This window comes from Chiroxiphia lanceolata, chromosome 9 (genome assembly GCF_009829145.1).
Source record: "Chiroxiphia lanceolata isolate bChiLan1 chromosome 9, bChiLan1.pri, whole genome shotgun sequence".
NCBI classification, from domain to species: domain Eukaryota; kingdom Metazoa; phylum Chordata; class Aves; order Passeriformes; family Pipridae; genus Chiroxiphia; species Chiroxiphia lanceolata.
In genome coordinates this window covers 22247922-22271567 of record NC_045645.1, presented here as the reverse complement: position 1 = coordinate 22271567, position 23646 = coordinate 22247922, and the positions used below count along the sequence as shown (strand labels likewise).

At 36.6% G+C, this 23646-nt stretch overlaps 1 long non-coding RNA gene across 6 annotated transcripts in view; it reads right to left on the bottom strand.

Moving 5' to 3' along the window:
• The window catches only part of LOC116791004, a 59931-nt gene extending 39456 nt beyond the window's left edge, over nucleotides 1-20475 (bottom strand). For 4 of the 6 annotated variants that reach the window (XR_004358589.1, XR_004358588.1, XR_004358593.1 and 1 more), the window contains exon 1: nucleotides 20060-20475. This is a non-coding gene — a long non-coding RNA (uncharacterized LOC116791004). The remainder of the gene's footprint in view (nucleotides 1-20059) is intronic. The other 2 variants (XR_004358592.1, XR_004358590.1) reach the window with 2 other exon arrangements.
• Nucleotides 20476-23646: the final 3171 nt, after the last annotated feature.

The following is a 23646-nucleotide window of genomic DNA, read 5'->3' as shown; positions in this document are numbered from 1 at the left end:
TGGTTCATTGAAGAGGTTTTAACAGTTCATTTTAATTATTTTTAGCTATGAGGAAAAGTTTTAAATAACTCTATACCAGGAAAAATGTTTTACCTCATGACACCGAGTTCTAACATGGCATAGGGAATGCTCTGACTCTGCATTTTCAGTGCTTCTAGACAAAATTTCTCTCAGCAAAGACAAGCAGTACTTAGCAAACTGAGGCCTCCTTTGTGTTCCTTCTGTTACTTTATTTGATTGACTGTTAATAAGGTTCTTCCTATTAGTCACCAAAAGATGCAGAATTACATACTCATTTCTTAAAAAGTGTTACACTGGTTTCTCTGCCTTAAAGTTTGTAGAGAATCTTCTGTAAAAATTCATGTTAAAAAAAGCAACAGCCTAAAGTAAGAGAATGATTTAAAGTATGTAGAGTAGTGTGCATTAATGTTTTATTCGTGTTTGGGTTTGTTTTTTGGAGGGGTTTTTGTCAGTCTCCACCTTTTAATCCCAAGCACGGTGTCATGTACTTCTTAATAAAGGGAAGATATTTGTGTCTCTCTCTTTTAACATATAAATCTTTCTAATTTAATGGAATTTCATCTTTGTAAAGAAACAACCATCTTTTGTTGGAAAGTACTCTTTTCTATAACTCTATAATAAACAACCCCTATTTTATCTTGTAAGACAACTTCTAGTGTTGGAAAATGGCAAACCTGTAATAATTTTGGTAAAGGTGAAGATATTTTCAAGAAGAGTTGGCATCTCCTTAGCATTCTCATCTATAATACTTTGATGAAGAGTTCAAAGACCTGGCAAAAGGGTACCAGATGCCCTTTGTCAGCTATGCATTGGCTTAGCTCTGGTCATAAGCAGAGGCTGAGATCATCTTTTTCTTCTCTGCTTGTTAGAGGTATCACCCTATTTTGTGATGGCATAATCTTCTGGACAGCAGCAGAATTACTTTAAATCATGGCTACACTAATCAAAGTCCATAAGCCATCCTTCCCCTCCTTCTCCCTAAATTATTTGTGAATAAATTTGCATAACTTGGTAGCATCTGTAATTTTCTTTTAAAGCACCTAAAAGTAGATTTGGACCTGGGATTGTGATAGTTCTACCTTTATCTAGAGGACAGGTTTTAAGGCATTTTGTGTTTTATTAAACCGTTTCACTGGGTATTTTATTAGAAAAGTAGGCATAGGTAGTTGTACTTGTCCAAAATGGACTGAAAGCTTTTTTTACTAGAAATTATTTAGGTAGGTACTGTTACACATAAGGTTACTTGCAGAAGCTTCCCACAAATTACGCATTTAGTTCTATCTTGGGCTCTTAATTATGCCAAGCAACTTTGAGGTACTTCTGGCCCATTACATTAAACACTAAATAACTTAGTGGGAGGCCACTTTGTTATGCTTGTATGAGGGTGAGATAAAGTAGCATTACTCAGTATGTGGAAGACATGTGACCACTGAATGCTGGATTGCTAATTTATATGAAGTCCTTCACATAAAGAAATGAATGACTGCATACCATTCATTGCTATTTTTTTAACCAGCAAACTGATAAATATTTTGTGACCACAGGTAAGCAGAAAACTCACTTTTTCCAGCCCACAAAACTTTGAGTTCAAAACTGGTTCTGTTCTACTCTAAGTTTCAGTGAAATTTAGGAAGAATGAAGAGATCTGTTTAAAATAGTCGATTTGCTGCTAAATGAAAAACAGCAATTTGGAGTCTGTGTGCCTGGTTTTGACTATAAATTCCCTTTTAAGCCCTAGAACTGTTTTCTGAAGGAGTTTTCTTTAAAAATGGTACAACTCCACACAAAGTTTAACTTTATGAATCACCGTCTTCCAGCTTGACAGAAAAGCCGATATTCAAAGACTGCAGTACTTGTGAATTAGGAGTCAAACATGAAGTGAAATCTTCTTACGTTTTTGGTGAGAAGTGGCACTTGATCCTTGAGGCAAAGAAATTTGCTTCAACCTACATGACACATCACATCACATTACGAACAAGTGCACTGGCAGGGCTATAAGATGAAATGCCATTTTCTGTTAAGTTAAAAGTAGGACACGTTTTTTCCATTTCTGAGAGTTCTATCACTTCATATAGTTGCTTTTGGAAATGAAAAATGGCAACGGTCCTGTACAGAAGTGGTCTATGAATTACAGAAAAGCAACTTATGCTGAGTAGTGTCACACAAGAAGATGTCAACCATTTCATGAGGAGAGAATGCAGCACAGTCATATTATGGAGCCCACAAAATTTAGTTATGCTAAGTCTCTTATTCTTAAATAGAGATGAGGATAAATAAAATATAACTATGGTTATTTTTTATTTGTTTTAGCAGGCTCAACAAATATAGTGACCTTATAGATGATCAAGATACTTACAGTACCTGTACAGTAAATACAGATAAAGAACATACAGGGGGTTTAGTTTTGTTATCCTGATATGTTTTCATCAGTATCCTGGTCTAAATTACTGCTGCTAGCTTCTGAGTGTGATGTACAACTGTGTGTACAATATACCATACAGGATTACCTAGATTTCTTTGTTACTGCATAGCAGTGACCAAAAGAGTCTGTTTGCTTTCTTTTATAGTAGGGTGAATTAAGGAAATAATATGCCTTCTGACAGCCTGGGAGTCAGGGAATAAACAGGGGGAGTTTCTCATATTACATCATTCTGAATGTGGAACAGAAGCCCATATGAGCCTGGGTGTTCTACTGGCTTCACCACTAGCTTGGTGGAAGGGGGAAAAGGAAGCTTATAAAAACATTTCAATCTATACCAATGGGATTTTTTAACAGATATTTTAATGTCATTCTGGTGTCTATGTTGAAATTGTGTTCTACATATGGATAAAAGCAACTAAAAGGCCATAGAGGTGATGGAATGAATGAAGACAATTTTGTTCTTTGTACTATAGTTTGATAAATTGCCTTGGTTTTTTGTTGTTGTTTTAATAGCTTTGACACAATTTTATTTTCAAGAGTTTAAATCAGTGGAAAATGAACAACAAAGACGTAAAACGAGAAATGTGCTGCAGTGAGGACTGTAACCCTAGCTTACAAAAGCTTTTGCTCATAATAATGAAGACTGGAGTTGTAATTAGCTTTTTTGGAGTGTTTTTCACTCCAGCTGCACTAGACAATACTCTGACTTGTAGTTAATACATACAGACATATCTACTTATTTTCCTTTGCATTGCAGCATGTGTACTTCCCTAATTGGCAGCTTGCCATTTATATGTGGACAAGATTGTATTAGCAAGAGGCAGAGACTGAGATATCAGATGTCTGCACTGCACAAATATCTGAGATACATTAGTGAAAGGAGAGGAGATTTAAGTTCGAATTTAGATATTTGGATCATAATGCACTTAGATTCTCCTCAGGGCTAAACATGAGTTACAAATAATCAAAGTCCAAGTTAAAACTCAACTGCCATTTCTAGACTTCACATTAGGACCACCTGTTAGTTTCATTTATTGTAGAATCTATGTAGATATACAGCAAGAGTAGATAGATTTAATAAAGCCACTTATGTTTTCTCTTAATACTGAAACATAACAAATCGCTGAGATACTCCTCCCCTCGTTAAAGATAGAATTGTGGTGGCATGCTATTTTCTTTTAGTGAAGTTAAACATCATAAGTAGGAGCAAGATGACTGAATACAATGTTCTAGAAAATGCTCCTTACCCCATACAAGAACTAAAAAAATTATCATTAATACCCCACCCATTAGAGAATTGATATAGTAACAAGAGCTATATCAGGCACTGTGCTACTGCCCTTTTAAATGGTTATATTGCTAATCTTATTGAGGATCATTTGGCACCAAGTTCTTGTTGTCTAGCTAGGCCAGCACGGTCAAACTTGCAGTAAAGCATTGGAATGAATTCTATCTCCCTTGGAAAGTCTTGCTGTGTTTCTAAGTTTCTGTTGCTGCATCTGAGGTGAAACTGATTTTGAGTGTAACCAACTGTAATTCTGGGTCTTGTCTGAGAATTCAAATATTGTCACTATAAAAAGTCAAATTGTGCAAAATGCTTATGTAAAACCAACAAGATTTATCTAACTACCTAAATTCTAGAATACAGGATTTTAGGGTTTTTTAAGCATGGATCTTGCATGGTTTTAATGACTTAAGGTCATAGAAATCTAATATATTTTAATAATGCTTTCAGGGAGACTCAGCTTAGGACTTCAGTTTCCTGAAGTTCCTTTTTTCAGTGTCCCTTCTTCTGTTTAGTGTATGACAAGTGCTTGCAGTAATTTAGGTGTTGCAGATGATTACAAACTGAAAAGTATTGTGTATTTTGTGCCTGCCAACATAAGGAACTGAATCAATAGGTTTTGAGTACTCAAAAGCAATGCTTTTCTAGACAGAGTACTTGAATTAGACAAACAGACTCTGAGGACTTTCTGACCCGTGCTGTCTGCTATAGCTTGCATAAATCTGCGCTGAATGAGCACTCAACCAGAATTACTTGAAAAGAGTTGATAGGAGTATTGCCAAATGAAATTAACAATTCCCTTAGTTCTGTAAAACTAAGGTGGTTATCCATGAATATAGTCAATTATATATTAAAGATTTAGCTATTAGAAGCAGTAGGGACAGTGAAAAAACATACACTGTTAAAAACAACAAAGTCTGATCATCTCTCTTCCAATCTTACATTTTATAGTTCTTATCACATGAAATAGGGACTTCAGTGGCTTCCCTGATGTAATCAGCTAGAAGTGACACTGTTGAATGCTAATCTACTGTCTTAACAGTCTGTATGATCTCCATAGATTAAAAAAAAAAAAAATCCAACTGATACAACAAGCCTTCGACCCAGCTTTGCTGTGAACTTATCTACTTCATCACACAAGGAATTCATTCATTTGCATAAATTTGAGCACATTTTTAATTCCCTTGCCCTTTCTGTTTATTAAATACCATAGTCCTGATCCTCTAAATAGGTTTGGCCAACTGAAACACAGTAGGTAAAGAAACCTTCCAGAAAACACAAAGTGATCTTTTAGCATCATCAGTAGCCTCTTAAATACTTTTGATTTAGATATTTTTGTGAAAATCCCGATGTCATGTGATCCACACATTTAATTTACTTCACCTTTGCGTTGGCTGGTAAATTATGGTGATACTAAAGAAAGGATACATTTCAACAGAGTTTAGAAAAAGTTGGATGGTGCAATTGAATTGCCTTTATCAGTCTTCACTGAATTCTTTGTCTTTTCTCATCAGTCAAATCTATGTCTTGTTACACGGCTCTAACTCTGGCTTCACAGTTTTGAGGATAAACTAGTCATTTTTCCTGGTCCATTTCCAGGGATTTAAAGTATGTTTGCCCCCCACTAAGATGATGTTTCCCTCCAAAATATCTGTATTTACTTCTCCATCTTCTCACCCAAGCAGGTAAATTCCACGCACTTTCCCAAGCGCTCTAGTGGAGTGATATAATTGTGTAGGTAACTTAAGGGACAGGTAGCAAATACTTAAATACCTGCTTATACTTGAGGTTTCTATAATTCTCTTTAAGTCTGAAATCAGTTTTTATTAACTTTTCATAACAAGCCACTTATTGAATACTTGCTCCTACCAGGGATCATTTAAGAAGTACAGAAAATACTTGTTAAGATCAGTATTACAGGGCCATGGGTCAATCATCCTTATGAAGAGATAAATATGAAAGAAGTGTTTGAGTAAGAAATGTTATTAACTGGAATTTGAATTTTTATTTGGGAATATAGAGAGAAATGAGATGTTATTTCAGCATCACTGTGCTGGTCTGTTGAAAAAAGCACATACTGTTTGCTTTGGAGAGACTTTTTAGATTTTGTTCATGTCAGTGAAAGGTAGAGTAACCAGCTCTGGAAAGCAAATTTACCCAATTTCAGTCTACCTCATAGCAAACTTCTGCTTTTGTTTTTAATCAATCTGGAAGTAATTTTTACATATGAAAATAATGAGTATTCTCATGAAAAAGCTGTCTTAATGCTGCTTTTAACTGTCATGTTTAGGAAATGTGTTCGTGATTTATCAGGAATAGGTGTTATGATAGGTAACAATACCAATGGCACTATATGAGGGAGACATTGTCTCCTTGTTCTTAGAGTAGGGTAAAATGTGAGGCTTCTGAGGCTATGGGAAATGAGTTTTCAGTACATCAAATGTTTTGACTTTTAACTAAAAGATTGAGTTCTGCAGTGCCACCATCTTTTAAAGATTAAATCCACATGGCACTATATGGAATACAATATCCATTGTTCATACTTCTTGAATGACTTGGAATCATGTGTTAACATGATGAAACCAGATGGGATGTTCAAACACTAAACTCCATTCAGTGCTAGCCAGATGTCTTTCCTGGAGGATGGGGGAGGGATCCTCCAAATAGGAATTTCAGAAAAGATAACTGTCAAATTTTGAGAAATTGATTCAAGTGATACATATGTTATATTGGTTATTCAGTAATTGCTTATCTATTTTTAGGTAAGCTTCATCTGATTTCATCTCTGCTCCTGGCTTCAGATGTGGATATATCATACAACCCAAAATGGTTTTTTCCCCCCACCCCCCACTCCCCCTTGAATGAGGAAGTAAAAGTAAAATTGACCTGGCAAGTATGCTGGGAGATACACAGGGTTTGCTTTAGTGGCTCAACTAGCATCTTACAAACAAAAAAATGGGAAAAAGAGGGCAGCAGAGAACAAAGTATGTAAGTCAAAAGCAAGCTGCAGAATGTAGCACTAATATCAAATGGTTAGGAGTCACTCAGAAAGTTTGTATCTCTAAATTAGATTAACAAATGTTGCTATTATGAGCCAGCTTTATGTGTGGCTACATTTGCAGAAAATGCATGGATATCATTTTGTGTCTTAAAAAACTAACCAAAACAAAACCTCCTCAGTTATGCTACCTTTGACCCTTACAAAAACTCCACTACAGTGGGCTTGCAACAGCGTGGAAAGACTGTAAATATGTTTAGACAGGTGGTACAGTCTGAGGCCTTCTTTAAGGAAATGGAAAACAATACAGAAGGACTTCATTTAGAAACGTTCTCATATAATGAAGTATGCCCAATATATTTCAATGCAGAATGCCTTTTTCAGTGATTCTCACTTGTCATAAAATAAAATATGAGTTTTCAAACAGAACAATTGAGGAGTAGTCTCCCCCACATTTCTCTTTCATGCTGTGTTAAACTCACTTATTTTACATTTGTGCAGTAAAAGAAATGACAGCCAAGTCAAGTTTCTAAATTTAAAACTACTGGGTGACAAATCTTTGGCAAGGGAGGGATGTACAATTCTAGTCTTCGTTATGCTTTTCATCTCCTGTTGTAGAGAGCTAAGGAAAAAAAGGAGCAGGAAGCTCATTAAGATATTGTAGCCAAAGGCCACAAGCTCCTCTACCATAAAAGTCTCAGATTTTCTTGACTGTCTGCTCTCCCTTTGCAATGTCCGAAACACACAGTGAATCCTGAGGGTATCCAGCCGGAAATCGTTGCTGTCTGTTCTGTGTAAGTTCCAAAGAAGGAAAGGAAAGGACAGGATATAAGCACTGCATGGTGAGTTACCCAGCAGAGAGGTGTTGGAGGGGGACAAAGTAGAGATCTAGTTGTTAGTACAACAAAAAGGTTGGAATTTGACCAAGTCCCACTGGTCCTTTCAATGGCCTTGATGTTCTCACAACCTGTGTATGCAAGGCATCAGGCTCCTTTTGCCAGGAGCGTGTTGGAAATACACGATGGAGGCCTAACCCATTGGAGCCTGCTGGGATGATGCTAAATGGGATTCCCTCTGCTAGTTGCTACAAAAATGCCCACGTAGGTACAAATGTGCTGCCAACTCCTTGGAGAACCAACTCAGTTATGCATCTAAAGAATAGATTCATGCACTTCACACACATTCAGTGTTAGTCCCTGTTCCCTTTGCACTATTTCTTTTGGTTCAGGATTTTTGGGTACAAATTTAAATCAGTATTTCAGCCTAAAACCTCTTGATTCCTCTTTGAAAAGGACAGGAACTTCATCAGCTTTTTAAGTAACTCAGGTTTCGCTTCCTTCATTAGAGCGATGATAGATTTTAATTTTTTTTTGTGTGGAAAAAATCTTAAGTTACCCCAAATTTAAGATTAAGTCTGAAAAATTCAACTAGAATACTAGTACTGAAAGAATAACCTGATGAATGATTCTCTAAACAAAATTATGCAAAATTTATTCCCTGAATGTAAAACTGACATAGGATAGTGGTTAGAGGGATATTTTCTCCTCTTTAAAAACAAAACAATACAAAAACCAAACAAACAACAAAACACCGAAACCAAACCAAAAAACAAAAACACAAAACGAATGTGTTTTGTGGAATTGAGGTGTGGATTTGGTCATAACATAAAACAGTAAAACTTGATAATTACAAACAAATACAACTAAAAAGTGAAGGTCTCAGTGAGGTAAGGAAAGAGGAAGCTTGGATTTAGACACAAAATGTCAGATAAATCCTACGGATTGAAATTGCAATGTTCCATATTTTGACTTACTGAAATTTCGCGAGACTCTGCTTGTTTTACTATTTTGTATTTTGAGGAAATTACAGCAGAAACTAACGAGATTGCAACCTGGTTGTTTTTTGAGGTTTCCACTAATAATGAAAATGTAGATTTGAAGTCCTAACCTTTCCTGTGTCCGTTTAATAAAAGTATTTATGTATTTTCAAACTGCTCCATAAAAAGCACTATTTTACTTGTGTTTACACTTTTAAGTAAAATTAGAGTAACTTTTTGTGTTTATGGCACCAGTTCCAATATTTCCATCTTTACATTTTGCTGTTTGCAGAGGAATACAGTGATTCAGGGCAGAGTGGTTTAAAGAAGCAGATTGGATGGGGGTAGAAGAAATGGATAAGAAGCTGTTAATCAGCAAATGGATTTCACAAGAGGAATCTGTCTCTAATTTTAGAATTTTGTGAACTGATGCTCTGAAGCAAACCTGAGCTCTGGTCCTGACTGTGCAGAGAATCTCTTATCCCTTTCTCTAATATATTAGGAAGTCATTTGCTTGAAGAAAGATGTTTTTTAAGTGTTATGCAAGACTGAACTATTACATAAGACTTACAGAAGGAGACACCTGGTTGTTTGGGGGTTTTTTGTTGTTATGGCTTTTTTCAACTGACATAAAAAAGACTTCTATAATGAAGCACAATTCAGAGATGTTTTGCTTTAATTTTCTTTATTCAGGTAAAGTGTGTAGCAAAAGCACTAGGAATGATTGTAAGTTAGAGAATGAGGGGAAATATGTACTCACAGAAGAAGGCTCTGTGGACCACTCTCTGTATTTTAGGTGCACATATTGCACGTAGAAGAGGCTGATAATTCATAAGAGTAAATGAATCAAGGCACAAGTGTAGTGTCCTATTTCTACCATGCTATTTTTCCTGCAGATTTAGTACACTTCGTGAAAATTGTAACAAATCAGTTTGGAATTTACAGAGAATAAGCTTTATATGAGTCTTCTCTGAAAGGCAAGATTTTGATGTTCCAAAATAGCAGAACATGAAATGAATTTATGTTTGATGTAATCTAGTTTTTCTATACTTAATTTAGAAACTTGACTACTTTTAGATTTATTCCTTTTTATACTTACAAATCATTGTAAAATCAGTCATTTACAAACATAGCAAGAACTTAACCTTAGGTTGTAGTTCTGAAAAAAAATGTACAGCAGCCACCTAAAGCAAGAAACCACATTTCCAGACAAAGGATTCTGAAGTTCTAGAAGTGAAGGATGCAAATGGCTGCACGCACTGATACACAGCAGCCTTAAAAGTGATGATCTTGATGAGATAGCAGGAGAAAACAGTGTGAAAATTTACTTCATTCTGTTTATCTCAAGTCCAACTCTTCAGTGCTGTGTGTTTCCTTCACAGAAAAAATGTCTGTTTTCAGTCTGCAGAAGTAGTTGAATTCTCAGCTGTGCAAAAAATACAATTATGACAAATACACTTGACCTTCAGTGGAATTAAGGAGAGTACCACCTGCACTAAATATGTCTTGTAAACAGTGTCAGGAGCAAAGGGATACAGTCTGGCTAGAAATCAAATCCAGTTGCATAGCTTACTGCAATAATAACATTTCAGGTTTCTTTAAAGTTTTGGCTTCTAATGGTACTCTACTCTTAAACAAGGAGTGTTGATGAGTTGTTAGCAGCTGTGCCGTGAACAGGAGCACTCTTTGTGCTGAGATAAAGTGGCCCAGCTCTAGAAATAGTCTGTCACGCAATAAACAACTTTTTTTTTTTCCTGATTCTCTTGTAGTCTAAGTGTTACAAATGAAATTGAAGAACATAAGAAAACTGTTTCAGGACACACTTCCCAGAATATTTTTGACCCCTTGACCTGGGGTGCCTACTCCTGGAATAAACAGCTATAGTAACACCAATATTTTGTTTTATAGAAAAATGTCCCCCCAAAATCAAACCCCTTAAAACTATCTAGATAATGACAATAGCCTAAATTAATTTTTATATAACATCATCATAGGAAAAAAACCAAAATATTCATTTAGAAAGACACAGTATCCTGAAAGCAACTTAACATATCCAAAAGACAATTCAGTAAAAGGAATGCTTCAGTCCAGATGCAAACACATGTGCCATAGACATTCCCTATATGTAAACCCTCATCAGAACTCTTTTTGTGCAAGTCTCACCTTGAAGTAATGCTGTACATAGAGGCTGTGTTATCCTGGGTTATTTTGGCTAGACAGTTCTGACTAGTAGGGTTTTCCATAAAAACTACTTGCTCCTATTCACCTATTTTAACCAATCCTTTCCCTCCTTTCTATAACTTAATGAACATTTCTCAGCATAGCTCAGTGGGGAAGGAATGTGGGGAAGTCAAGTCAGTTATCTAAAGGTTTTAAATGTCTAAATCATAATTTTAAATATTTTTTAGGCACAGTTAGCTAGTATAGATCACAAAGTGCAGGAAACATGTACTGGACAGTCTTGGATTTCCAGTAAGTTTTATACTGATGTTATAGGGTGAATTTTAGTACATGGTATTATGTACTAATAGTGAAAATGATCTTCAATGCCAGGTCCAAAGAATCCAAAGAAGCCCATCAGTCTGGCAGCCTAGTATGAATGGGGAAAATGGGTTCCTTGCCCACAGTGGCAGGAAATGCCCATGGTAGGCTTTTCAGAAATAACACAAAATCTCAAATGGTCTTGAATATGATGATAATCCAGCTTAAACTTTCTCCTCAGCAAAGTTAAATCATAGACCTCAAAAATCTTAGAAGCTACCTACTAAATATAAAGCATAGATGAATAAATATTGTTATGTGTGTGCTGTCTTTCATATCATCTGCATAGCTGACAACTGTAGAATTTATAGCATTTCATATTTAATATACATTTTAGGATACTCCTTATTTTTGTAAATCAAAACTGTACAGACCTTATATAGTTTAGCTGTTTATTATTAGCCTGTAAAACTGCTGTTTTCCTTTAAAATTTAAATCAGTCCTGATATAATTAATAACTCTACAAGAAATCAATTTTTTTTTTTTCCTGAGGAAAATGAGGTGTAGTGGCTTGGCTGTTTTGTAGCAATGGGTTCTGGTTTTGTCTTCCATTTCCATAGCAAAGGGAATTAATTTAACGGAGATCAATAGCGTTGCCACCATAGGTTGCATACTCCCGCTATAATTCACAGTGCTGGGGAGTATTTGACATGAGTTTATATTTAATCTTGTATCTTGTTGTATAGAATTATGCAAATTAAACACCCTTAGAAAGAAGCTTTTGTTTTTATTAATTTAATGCAGTAATACTAATAAGGGAAAAATGTAAAACAAATCATTGTGTGTGCTTAGGATAAAAAAAAATGTTGTAACCCTTGATATTGGGTGGGCATAATGGATGTTGTGTAAAGCGCTCTGCACTTTGCAGCCTGTGAAACCTGCACAAACTTTCCAGTAATGTTAAAGCACTTGCAAAAATGTTGCACCTGGAGCAGGGAGGAGTGAAGAGGGCAAAGGTCAGCATTAGGCATTAAGACACTGACTAAACAGACTTTACACTTGGTGAAAAGTCCAGACAACCCCTGCAGTGTCATCTTACAACTCTGGTTTTCTTCTTTTCAGGACATAGTAATCCATAAATACACTCAAGTCACCAGCAGCTTAGCTCTTCCCCCGCTTCTCCCCCTTTTTAACTCTCCTTTCATTTTTAATTCTTACATAAAGATCTGAATTTTTAACCCTTTCCAAGTATTTTAATCAACCCTGGGAGCTGCTTTTCTTCACTGCTGTCATTCACTAGACTTATCTTTCTAAATCCTCCTTTTTGAAAATTATTCTCTAAGAAAAGTGGTTTCAAATAAGCTAAAAAAAATATTGCTTGAAAACTGTAGCACAAACTCAGTGTATGGATAAGACATCCTGGAAAATTATCAGATTTTTATTTCTAAAAAAAGGCAGTTATCAAACTCTGTAAACTACTTAAAAGCAATATTTGTTTCTGAAGTTCCTTAACCAGAAACTTTATGTAAAATATCTCATGGGATGTAGCATAAAATTTGTTTCTACAATTACTTCTGAGCTTATTTGTTTAGATAGATGAAACCAGTTTCAACTGGGATGCTGCAAGAAATGTTTACCATTGTTGGTTTTTTTCAGTCAAACAAACAGAAAAATCTCATCAATTTCTCTAAACTGGAAAAATGTAGAGGTAAAACAAAGAGGTGTTTGTACTTTTATCATACAATTAAGTCTTTCAGTTTTGCATCTATTACACTTAGTAGCTGAAATCATGAGACCAAACTGATTTTAATCATTTTATCAGATCCCATTATCCTCATCCCATGGCTTAAGAGACTGGATAGACTCCTAATATAGTCTGGAGCCTTGACAGTAAAAATAGGCTGGTGAAATACAGCCTATCAGTTGCATATAATTGTGCACATTTTGCTCACTTCCTCTCCTTGTTCTGAGCACTGCACGAGGCTGTACTTCCACACAGGATATTTTCCCCTTGCCCACTTTTCACTACCCCACCCCTTCTGCAAATCTGCTGAGATGTTCAGCAGGTCTGTCACATTCCCTTTTTCATTAATTTTTTACATCTTGTGAGCAACACTGACACAAGAGACCTGAAAGAAGTCTGAGTAATTCTTTCATACTGTGCATGAATATTGATTCATAGAAACATTCATCAGAAAATAATTTTTTTTTTCTTTTGGACAGAGATCTCGTATATTTACTCAGGGAGGGAAAACAAAACTTCCAGTTACATGTGTGCAACGTGGTCATTTTAGTTAGTCACAAAATGGTGGCCTGAAAGCATCTCCTGTCAAATCTCATGGTCACTGCAGGCTCACTGATTTCTGTTCTTGCACAGTGATTTTTAGTGTTGCTACCCAAGGGTTTCTAACTTGAATATAATGGTAACCCAGCTTATACTTTCTCCTCAGCAAAGTTAAAATTATAGACCTTAAAAATCTTAGAAACCACTTACTAAATATAAAGCATAGACAAATAAACATTACATTACGTGTGTGCTGTCTTTTGGTCTGTTCAACGGTGGAAATCAGAGAATCATCAACAGAAACAGAAAGGTGAAACTGGGATTTAATGGGGGCAGAACCAGCAAAGGTATTTGCTTCTCATTGCAACGTGCTCTGTACAAATTACAGACCTATTTCAGCATGATGCTTTAAGTACATGATGGACTTTGAGCATGGAAGTGATTTTTTGGGTCACCTTTAGGCTTTAGAAGTAAGAATACGCTCAATGCCATTACAAGATCAGATCCTTGCTGCACAAACACTAGAGGTAGTGAGTGTCTAGGGCTCAGGTTTGGTACTCCTGGTGACGCAGTGCAGCATTTTAACCTGCAGTGAGTCTCACTGGTACCATGGGACAGTCTATTAATAACCCGTTAGAGGAGTCAGCATTTTAGTGTTAGGCCTTGCATGAATGTTGAATCTAGAGGATCATTACAGATGGAGTAGTACCTAGTTCATCCTATATTCTGATGTTGTGTTGCAGGTTACCAAAAAAAAAAAAGTAGTGAATGTTTGCGTACATGGAGAACTTAAGAAAATTAGACTAGAACTGAATAATATTAATCTCTTGAGAAATAGGCTTTGTATCTTGTCTAGTTGTAGAAACATCACACCAAAGATGACCTGACTTAATAGCAACAACAAAAGACCATTTTGTCTAGTATTTTTTATTCTTTTCAAGCATTTGAGGTGTCTCCAATACCCTTTGCTGTGGTATCTCAATGCTGACTTCATAATAATAATCACATATTCAAAACTTCAATTCTGCTAATATGACGTAGATGAGAAGCCAGGGAGTTAAATGATTTGCCCAAGGCTATGAAACATCATGCTGGAGAGCTGAAATCAGACCTTTTACCATGTCTGCCTGGCCAGACGCAAGGTCTGTGCTTTGTTTTATGTTCTCAGGCATGTTTCTTCACGCAAATGTTATTTGGACTGCATGCCTGACATATAGCAAAGGCCATACTGCCCACTGCATTTTCTTCTGGATTGTTTTCCACCTTAAACTTAAAAAATTACTGGAATTTTAATGAAGACCTGGTTTAATTGAAGAAGAGTGTCTTATTGAAGCCATTTTCATTATTACTTTTCAGAAATTATATTCTACAGGTGTTTAGTGGTTTCTTGATTCAAGCTTATAGTGATAAGACCAACAACCACACAAGCATAATGTCAAACTAAGCTCTGAATAGGAGAGTTAATATGTGCAAAACAGTACAGCAGTAATAAGTCTGTTGCTGATTTTTTTTCAACCAACCAAACTTGCTCTGTATTGCTTCCAATTGGTCTTTTTCCCCCACCTAACTTTTCTTCTGAAAGATTCATTTTAACCACTTACCTTACCCATGGGATGTGTAAATCTGTGGGTGAAACTTTGTGCATCTTTTACAAACTCTACTTGCTAAATTTCCAGTATTGTTGTATTGCTTCACACATATCCCACTAATGCCAAATAAAATAGCAGGTAAGACTGCAATGGTGTCATCTGTGCACATAATTTTGTGGATAATGTTTGTGTGTGATACATACAGTATTTACAATCTGTACTTGGCATGTAGATCACACAGTCACAAGTGAGGCTGATCACCAACCCACGTAGTGTGGGTGGGATGTATGTATGTAAAATATACGTAGGCAAATTAATAGCAATTGAAGGTTACAGATGTTTTAAGGGTGAACATTTTGGACAGTGGAAAAATACATTTTTCTGACACTTCCAAAATGTGCCTTATAAAAATTTGATTAAGCACCATATCCTTCAAATTTTCTGCTTTCATTAGAAAAGGGAAAGCATTTCATGCTTTAGTTCACCCACACCTTTCAATCTTTTTGGTCACTCTTTGCCTGAGTTTGTTTTGGCAGTTTTGTTTCTGCTTTTACGGGGTTTTTTGGGTCTTTTACTATTTGGCCATTAAATGATGTCAAGTACCTGTTTGGCTGGTGTCTGATACACATACGTATTCCTTGTTACACACATTTCTAAAAGAGGAACTTGCCATGATTTTTGCCTGAATGCTACTAGATTTGGCACTGTACAAATAATATAAATTAAATATTCTTAATTATTTCATCTCATACTAGAAAAGATTCAGGACAAAGGAGAGATTGATGCAGTGTGCCTTACAATGGTCCTACTGATTTCTCTACTGGCCTTTCCTCTGCACATGGTCAATTAGAATTGAAAATCCTGTGCTGATTTCATTCGCTGGAATTTTTAAGCAGGTCAGGAAGAAAGATGTTATTGAAAGGAAAAGTCTCATCTAAATAAGAAAAGAACACGTGGCCATCTGGTCTAACTGTACCATGCTGAAAGTCATTTTGACTCTGCTGTAGTTTGAGCTTTGTAACAGTTTGCTAAAATATTAGCCAGAAATCTGTTTACATTAAAACACTCTGTATTTTTATCTATAAAAATGCAATGTGCGGTTCTCTTCCTATCTGTAATACATGAGCTCATTTGACCCCATTACCTTATTGAGACTGTCTATGTTTCTGGTAGGTTCTCAAGTTACTTCAGCTCTGCAAAGGTATAAGTGAAACTACCAGTCTTTTGAAAGTTTTGAGGGTAACCCTGAGCACTTTATTCCTATGACTAAAACTTGCACTTCTGCTTGAACTAGGAAAGGCTCAAACAGGAGGATGCAACAGGAAGTACGAGAGGAAAAGGGGAGAGAAAAGTTTAAAAAAGGAAATTAGAAGTTGAAATTTGTGCGAGTAGCACCATGGAGTTTGCACAACCAACTGTAGGCCACAGGCTAAGAGACAAGCTGTAATAGATACCAAATTTTTGAGGAATGGAGTCATAAATATGCATGAACTTCCATGATTGCATTGTTTCAACATCAGCTTTTAAAAATTTTAAAGAAGTCAGCAAAAAAAACAGAGGTCAGAATGTTTCACATTAGGTAAATAAACTCCTTGCTTAAAAAGCTAGAACACACAGCTCCAAATCTCAGGTGGCATTATCCTCCTCTAGCAGGAGGATAACGCCATACTTACAGAAACACTAGTCACTTGTATCTTCTACCTACTTTAGTCAGAGCTGTTGAACACCCAGCACTCACAAAACCCAAGAGACTTCACTGGGAGAAGGGGACAGTGTTGAACTAAACATGGAGGCAAGGACCCTGTATTCATATTCTCAGGTTTAATGTTTAATTCTTATGTGATTAGTCACTACTTTTGCACTGACAAACATTACATGAATTGCCAATTGAAATGTCCTTCTAATACAATGTAGTGTATAAATCACTTCTGAAGTTTAGAGGAATTGATTTGCATAGGATTTCAGCCTTTAGGAAAGGATAAAAATATGATTGCTTATTATCATTACCCTAAGAAAATGAAAGTCAGCACTTCATAATGTAGCTGCAGGCATTATTTCAACATATATTTTTGAAACAAGTGGCACGTTTTATTTTTTTTAAAGCATAATATGCCAGGTAAAGTAGAAAGAAAATTATCATCTTAATATATTGAACATGCGTATATACATGTAGCTTACAAGTGCACACTTCTTGTGTATGACCATTGTTGAATTTGCTTGTATATTTCACATAAGGTATATAAAATGTTCCTTTAGAAAAGCATCATATCCCTTGCTTTTAAAAAAATAAAATACGGGAATATAAATTTGACTGCAGCTCTTGATTCGCTTAATTTTTCTGAAATCTCTATTCTGGAATCTTGCTGTGGATATTGCTGCAACTACGTGCAACCTTTTGTTTGCATGTCTCTGCTGCTATTTGGAAAGGAAGTTTTTTTAAGACTAAATGGGATACTTATACTGAGTTCCTTTCCTCGTAGTGTTTATAAGCAATATTTAAGAAAAAAGCCAAGAAAAATTCCCATCTTTTCATTAAGATACTTGTTAGAGTGACTAAAATATAGTTTAAGCCTTTTCAGGGAGTAAATTAAAAGCAGTGTATGTAGGTTGTGTGTTTAAAAATATATTTTCTTCTAAGTCTTTTTCATACAAAGTTCATATTAAAAAATAAATATTAGTCATCATGTGTGTCACACCATAATTTGTACCAGAAGACAATGAAATTCCAAAGAACTTAGAATATAGGTCCACATGGCATACATTTAAAAATTAAATAGAATAAATGCTTTGAATCTCCTTTTCCTCTGTATGTCTCTGTTAACCCCACCCATAGCCACACCAAATGTAGAGCAACTATTTTGGGGAGTACTGCATTCCCAAGACCAACTTTCTGGCACGATGACACTAGGCCAGTCAGCATTTCTCTGGTCTGTGGCAACAGGAAGGCCAGGGGTTGTAAGGCCAGCTAACCAGTCCCCTGCCACGCTCCCCTTCTTCATTTGAAGACAACCTACTTACAAAGCATTTTGCTACTGCCTTGTTTAAAACTACCATAAAACTGTCTGGGAGCTCTCGCTAATCTCTCTAAACCCAAATGTTTTCAAATATTTCAGTTTGATGGGCATTCAGGTGTGGGTATCTGGACAGTAGCTATTTGCCTTTATGTAATATATCATATGCATACACAAAATCTTTACGTAGTATTTGAGAGCTACACGGCAATTATGTAAGTGATGCATGAACTTAACATAAAATACTGCATTGACTGTAAAGCTGGAGTAGAAATCACAGTAAAATGGGAAACATTGGATGCCCCTGTTTATACTGTGTTGGAAAGTGTGTGTACGTGTGCGTATGTTTTGTACAATAATGTGTATATATGTTTACAAAGTTTCTTATTTTGTATTTTTTACGAATCATAACAAAGTTGAAACTGAGTCTGGCCGACATAAGGAGGAAAGGCTTGTGTTTGGCTTTAATCTTCCTGCAGCACGGTTCAGACTTCTGTCTGATCTGCACATAGCAGAGCAAGGGGCTTGCCGTGCATTGCGTGCAGGCTCCTTGATTGTGGAGGGGAAAAAAAAAAAATCTGGCTGGAATCCAGACAGGCGAGCGCAGTGCTCTGTTGATCATTGTGTCTAGCCTTCAGGTGTCTCAGCTCACAGTGGGCGGCGGTTGGGGGAGGGGGAGATAACAGGAGGGCAGACAAAGAATAAAATGGTGTATTTAAAAAAAAAAAAAAAGAAATCATATGTAAAAAAAATTCACGTCAAATCCTTTTTTTTTTAAAAAATGCTTCTTTTAACGTTCCTGTCCCTGCAGCGGGAGCAAGCAAACATCTGTCCAGGAAGATTTATTTAAGCCATAATTAGTAGCGTCTGGAGTCTTTCAACAATTTCTCTTTATTGCACTTAATTTTTTATTTTTTTTTTTAAAGAAGTCTGCTCATCTTTCACTTAAAAACTGTTTTCACTTCATGCATTATTAGAGATCCAGCACAACCAGGACTGAGTCAGATTTCTATTGTCTTTGCTTTTTCCCTTCTGATCGTAGTTTTCAGAATCCAACTTTTAGTAGGGAAGGGGGGTGGGAAGGATCGTGCAGGCAGGGGGGAAAGATCTTATTAAAGATCTAATGAGCATGTGGAGGAAAAAAAAGCAAAAACACAAATCAGTGCTGTTTATTATACAGTTATTCATTTGGGTTCAATTTCTTTTCCGGGGAAGAAGAAGGAAAAAAGCACTGCTTTGTCTGTTGCTTCTGTTTGAGAACTCTCATAAATCTTGCCCAGAAAGCAACTTGAGCTCAAGGAGATCTGGCCAGTAAAGCTCTGGGAAGCAATTTCAATGTCTCTTGCTATGGATATTCTCTTCTTTCTGCCCCCTTCATCTCCACTGCCCCCCTCCACCCCGACTTTCTGACATTATACCGTGAAGAGCCCCACGCCCTTTCCCACCCCACCAGGAATCTGAGTGAATGCAAGCAGCAATCTAGAGGTAAAGTTGCTTATCAAAAAGCCTCTCCTCATGCTGAGTGAGTCCAGATATTATACTAGTGTTTTTTCAGTCCAGCCATAACCCTTTCTAACACTCCCCCCGTTGGCTCGCCTCTCCCCCTCCCCCCGTGGAAGGGGTGGGATGGGAACCTTGCTCGACTTCATTGTTCCAAATGTAAGAGCTATTTGCCCCAAAGTGTCTTTGCTGTCTTTCATAGCTAATTATAATAACTGTCAGATGTCTGGAAAGTCTGGGCTGCCCTTGCTGGCGGAGTTAAAGTTTGCCTTTATGTTTTCCCCTTGGGGACAGATCAGGCCTGATTAGACACAGAGTACAAATAAAAGTGAACAACATACGTGTGTAGGGCTTTTTGTCTTTGTTTTTCTTTATGAACAAAGCAGCACGCTGGCTATGTCAGGAAGCAGTGTGTCATGCAGTGTGCATGCAGGCACTGCCCTGGAGGATAACTCGCTTTTTCTTTTTTCTTCTTTTTTTTCCTTTCTCTTATTGAAGCATGCAAGAAATATTCCTGAATTTAAATACCACTTTAGATACTTGCTCACCACATAAGAAAAGTAATCATTGATTTAATGGACGTAACATTTTGACATTTTTAAGATATTTGCGTTCCTACATGAAAATAAAAATAAATAGACCCCGTACTCACAGTTTTGTTGTGCTGTGCAGGTCGCTGTCTCCTTCTGCAGAGACAAGGAGGGTCGGAGGGTGTCAAGGGTGCAGAATCCCAGTTAAATTCAGGAGAAATGTATAAATGTGCTTCCTGAAGTCGCCTGGAAGTCAGCCACTTGTGCTCAGACATCCCATTGCTGCTCTGCACGCTATACTATCTGCAGTTCTGAATTGAACTAAATACTGCCCATGTGAAAGACAGAGGAAACACAGTCATGTGGGACACACAAATCCACTCTATTGGCTCTGAAGGCACAACTTCAGCATTCTTGCATTTCCACCATTGGTTAACAGTTCAAGCTGAAAGAGTCTAGGTCCTCCTAGTGAGTCCGTTTTCCCTTTATGTGTGGAAGAATGACTGTAGGATTTTACAGTGACAGGATTAGTTAAGAAAGGCACTGAAGTCATCCCTTTGACTGAAGCTGGTGGGTGGGGATTGGAAGCTGTGCTTTTCTCAAGTCGACGTTTTTCCTTTTTCTGCCTGCATTCCTAGTGTCAGGAAATGCTTGCAGTTAACTCGGGCAGCAGAGAGAAACTGAAGTGACTTTTTCGGGTTCAGGGATAGGGACCTGACTTTTAAAGTAATACAGCATTACAGACTGTACAATGATTTTTACAGGAATAACTAACCGGGCTTGCTAAAGTGTGGTTGTTCTCTCTTTTCCAATTTGTTTTTGTTGTTGTTGTTGTTTTGGTTTTGTTTTGTTTGTTTGTTTTAAGCTCAGAAAGGACTGTATCAGGGTCATTTGTCTTGAATTTTGCATCCTATAAGGCACATAAATGACACCAGCAGTTCCAAAGCCTAGACTAATAATTCAACAACAGAGGAAAGATTTTACAGAACTCTGGATCTCTGGGGAATATTATGATATGGTCATAACAATATTTTTAGAGAAGCAGTCAATTCCATAAAATCTATAATTGCTGATATTTGAGAATAATGAAGCTATAAAGATTAAATAGAAGGGAAGAAGATTGACTATCCCCTATTTTGGTATTCTGTCATTTGTCTGATTTAGTTATGCCAGCGTGAGCAGTAATTTGAAACGGTACTCAGTCATGTGTGACATACTTCTCCAATTAACCCTTATTAAAAAGACCTTTCCCAAATCCCACATGCATGTTTTCCTAGAACTAGAGAAAATAGTGGTGCAACAGATTTGTCAAGTTTTGTGTCCATCCTTCTTTCTGGGCAGATTTATTTCCTCTTTTGTGTTTCCGGGGCTATGTCTCATGTAGCTCTAAATACACCCAATGTGTGGTTCCTGTTGGTGGACTGTTGAACTTAGGGCCTAATTTAGCAGTTGAAGTGCTTGGAAATTTACCAGAATAATTAATCTGGAATAGTAAATTCATTGTATGCCTGTGGTGTATGCAAGACCAAGCACAGACTGCTCTGCTGGCAATTGTACCATGTACAAGGTCTTATTCAGCACCTTATGCCTGGCCCTGGGTGTCAGGACATCTTTTCGTTTTTACCAGTAAAGCTTGTTCAGTCCACCTTAAAACAATGCTTCTTCCTCTTTGGAGTTCACCCTCTTAAGCTATTTATAAACTTTTATCATCACCTCACTGACCACCCTTGTCATCACTTAGCTGAACACCATATTCCAGGTGTAGCTGCATAAGATATGGAAACATTCCTCCGTAGCCTGTGACCTGGTATGGCTGCAGCAAATCAATATGTGTTTGCTTGATATGTGAGCAGGAAAATATATATCTTAAAAATAGACTCACACACCTGACTAACAGGATTTCAGAGAAGATGAATATACTGTGTTCTACTCTGAGTTAGGAAGAAGGCCTTGCAAAGGCCTTCTTTGCTTCTAAGTGCTAAGAAGATGCAGAGTTTATTTTTCTTTAGCAGGTTCACTTAAAAATAATGTTTAGTAACAGTATACAAAAGGTGGAATTTGTTATTGTTGTTGTTTGGCTTTTTAATCTTCACAAAGAAAGATAATTGTCTGGTTTGGATAAAATAAGGCTACAGCAGTAGCATCAAAACTTTCTCTCCACCCTCCAAAAATGTTTTTGGCTCCACTGGGCTTTCCACATCTGGACTCCAGAACACTCAGGGAAGAGAACTGAAAACCCTGGGAGACATTTTCTTTTTTTTTGCAGTGCTGGTGGTCTTCATAATTTTGGTTGCCTTTTTTTGTTGTTGTTGTTTAATTCAATTAAAGAGGGAAGAAATACTAATAAAAAAACCCCCTTACTCCAGAGAGCAGTAAACTCTTTGGTTTTAAGACCAGTGCATGGTCTTTTCTTAAATACATCTTTTTCATGTATGTCAGTTTCTGATTTTAAAATGCTGCAAAACTATTTAAAGAAAGGGAATAAACATCTGAATTAATTTAGTATTGTTTAGCTCTTTCTTCAAATAATTCATGAGTGAATTTCATGAAAAATTAGGGAATCTGGAGCAACGATTATTTAACTGCACTTCTTGAATCATGAATCAAAGGATGACACAAGCAGACATTTTTGTGACTCCTGGTATTTTGGAGACCAAATTAATACTTTACCTCATTGTTTCCAGAGAGAGAAATGTATCTTTACATGTACTTGTGTATTTAAATGGACATTTTATTCTCCGTATCATGTCTATTGGAAAGAAAGCAAAATGAAGACTTAAGCTACATCATGTTCACTTCCCTTGAATAATAAGTTGCTTCTTTCTCCATTATTATTACCAAAGAAGAGTTCATAACTGTAAGAGACAAGGGAAAAGAGCATCACAAAGTTACCACAATGTGGAAAATAACATTACTTGGCAAATTCTGTTATTATGATGATGCTTTACATGTGAGCTAACACGTTGCTGTATGAACTGGGCTGTCAGAGTCTGGAGATCTGCTACTGCTGTGTGGTCCTCTGTGACCATCCTTTGACAGAACAGATTTCTATTTCTGGTTTTTGGGTTAGGGTTTTTTGGGGTTTCAGCTTTTTTTGCTGATCTAGCAAAGATTGGTAGAGACACATAATTCCTGTTTAATACAGGTCCTGGTCCTAAGAATTTTCAATGTCCCCTGGGCAGGAACTCTAGGAAAAAAAGAAATGACTGAAGTTAGAACTTATAGTTATTAATGTAGCTTTTTCATTCTTTGGAAGTATTAGAGAGCATGTGGTTTTTGTGAGGGTGTGGAAAAGTAGGATGGACTTGAACATCTTGTATAGGGTGCATTCCCAAACAACTTTGCAAATCAGCCAGTGATTTTTTTCCTGTGTAAATATAAGCTCCATGACTACTCGGGAGAAGGAGCAGATTTGCCTCTTGGCTTCTTCTTAGTAATGCATACTACATTTAGAAAAGCAAAAATCAAAAATTCAGATAAATTTCTTTCAGAAACACTTAGAATAAAGGCACTTGTGCAGTTTGTTGTATTATGTAAATGTTTACTTCTGAAAACATAACTGTTTCCTTAGAAAATTAAATGGAGTTCTGTTGTGTGTATGCTGCAGATTTCATGTTGCCCAGCACTTTCAATCCTTTCCATTTTTCTTTCAGTGGAAAATAATTGAACTTTATAAGACTGTGTATTTGCTTACAACTTTGCCAGAGAA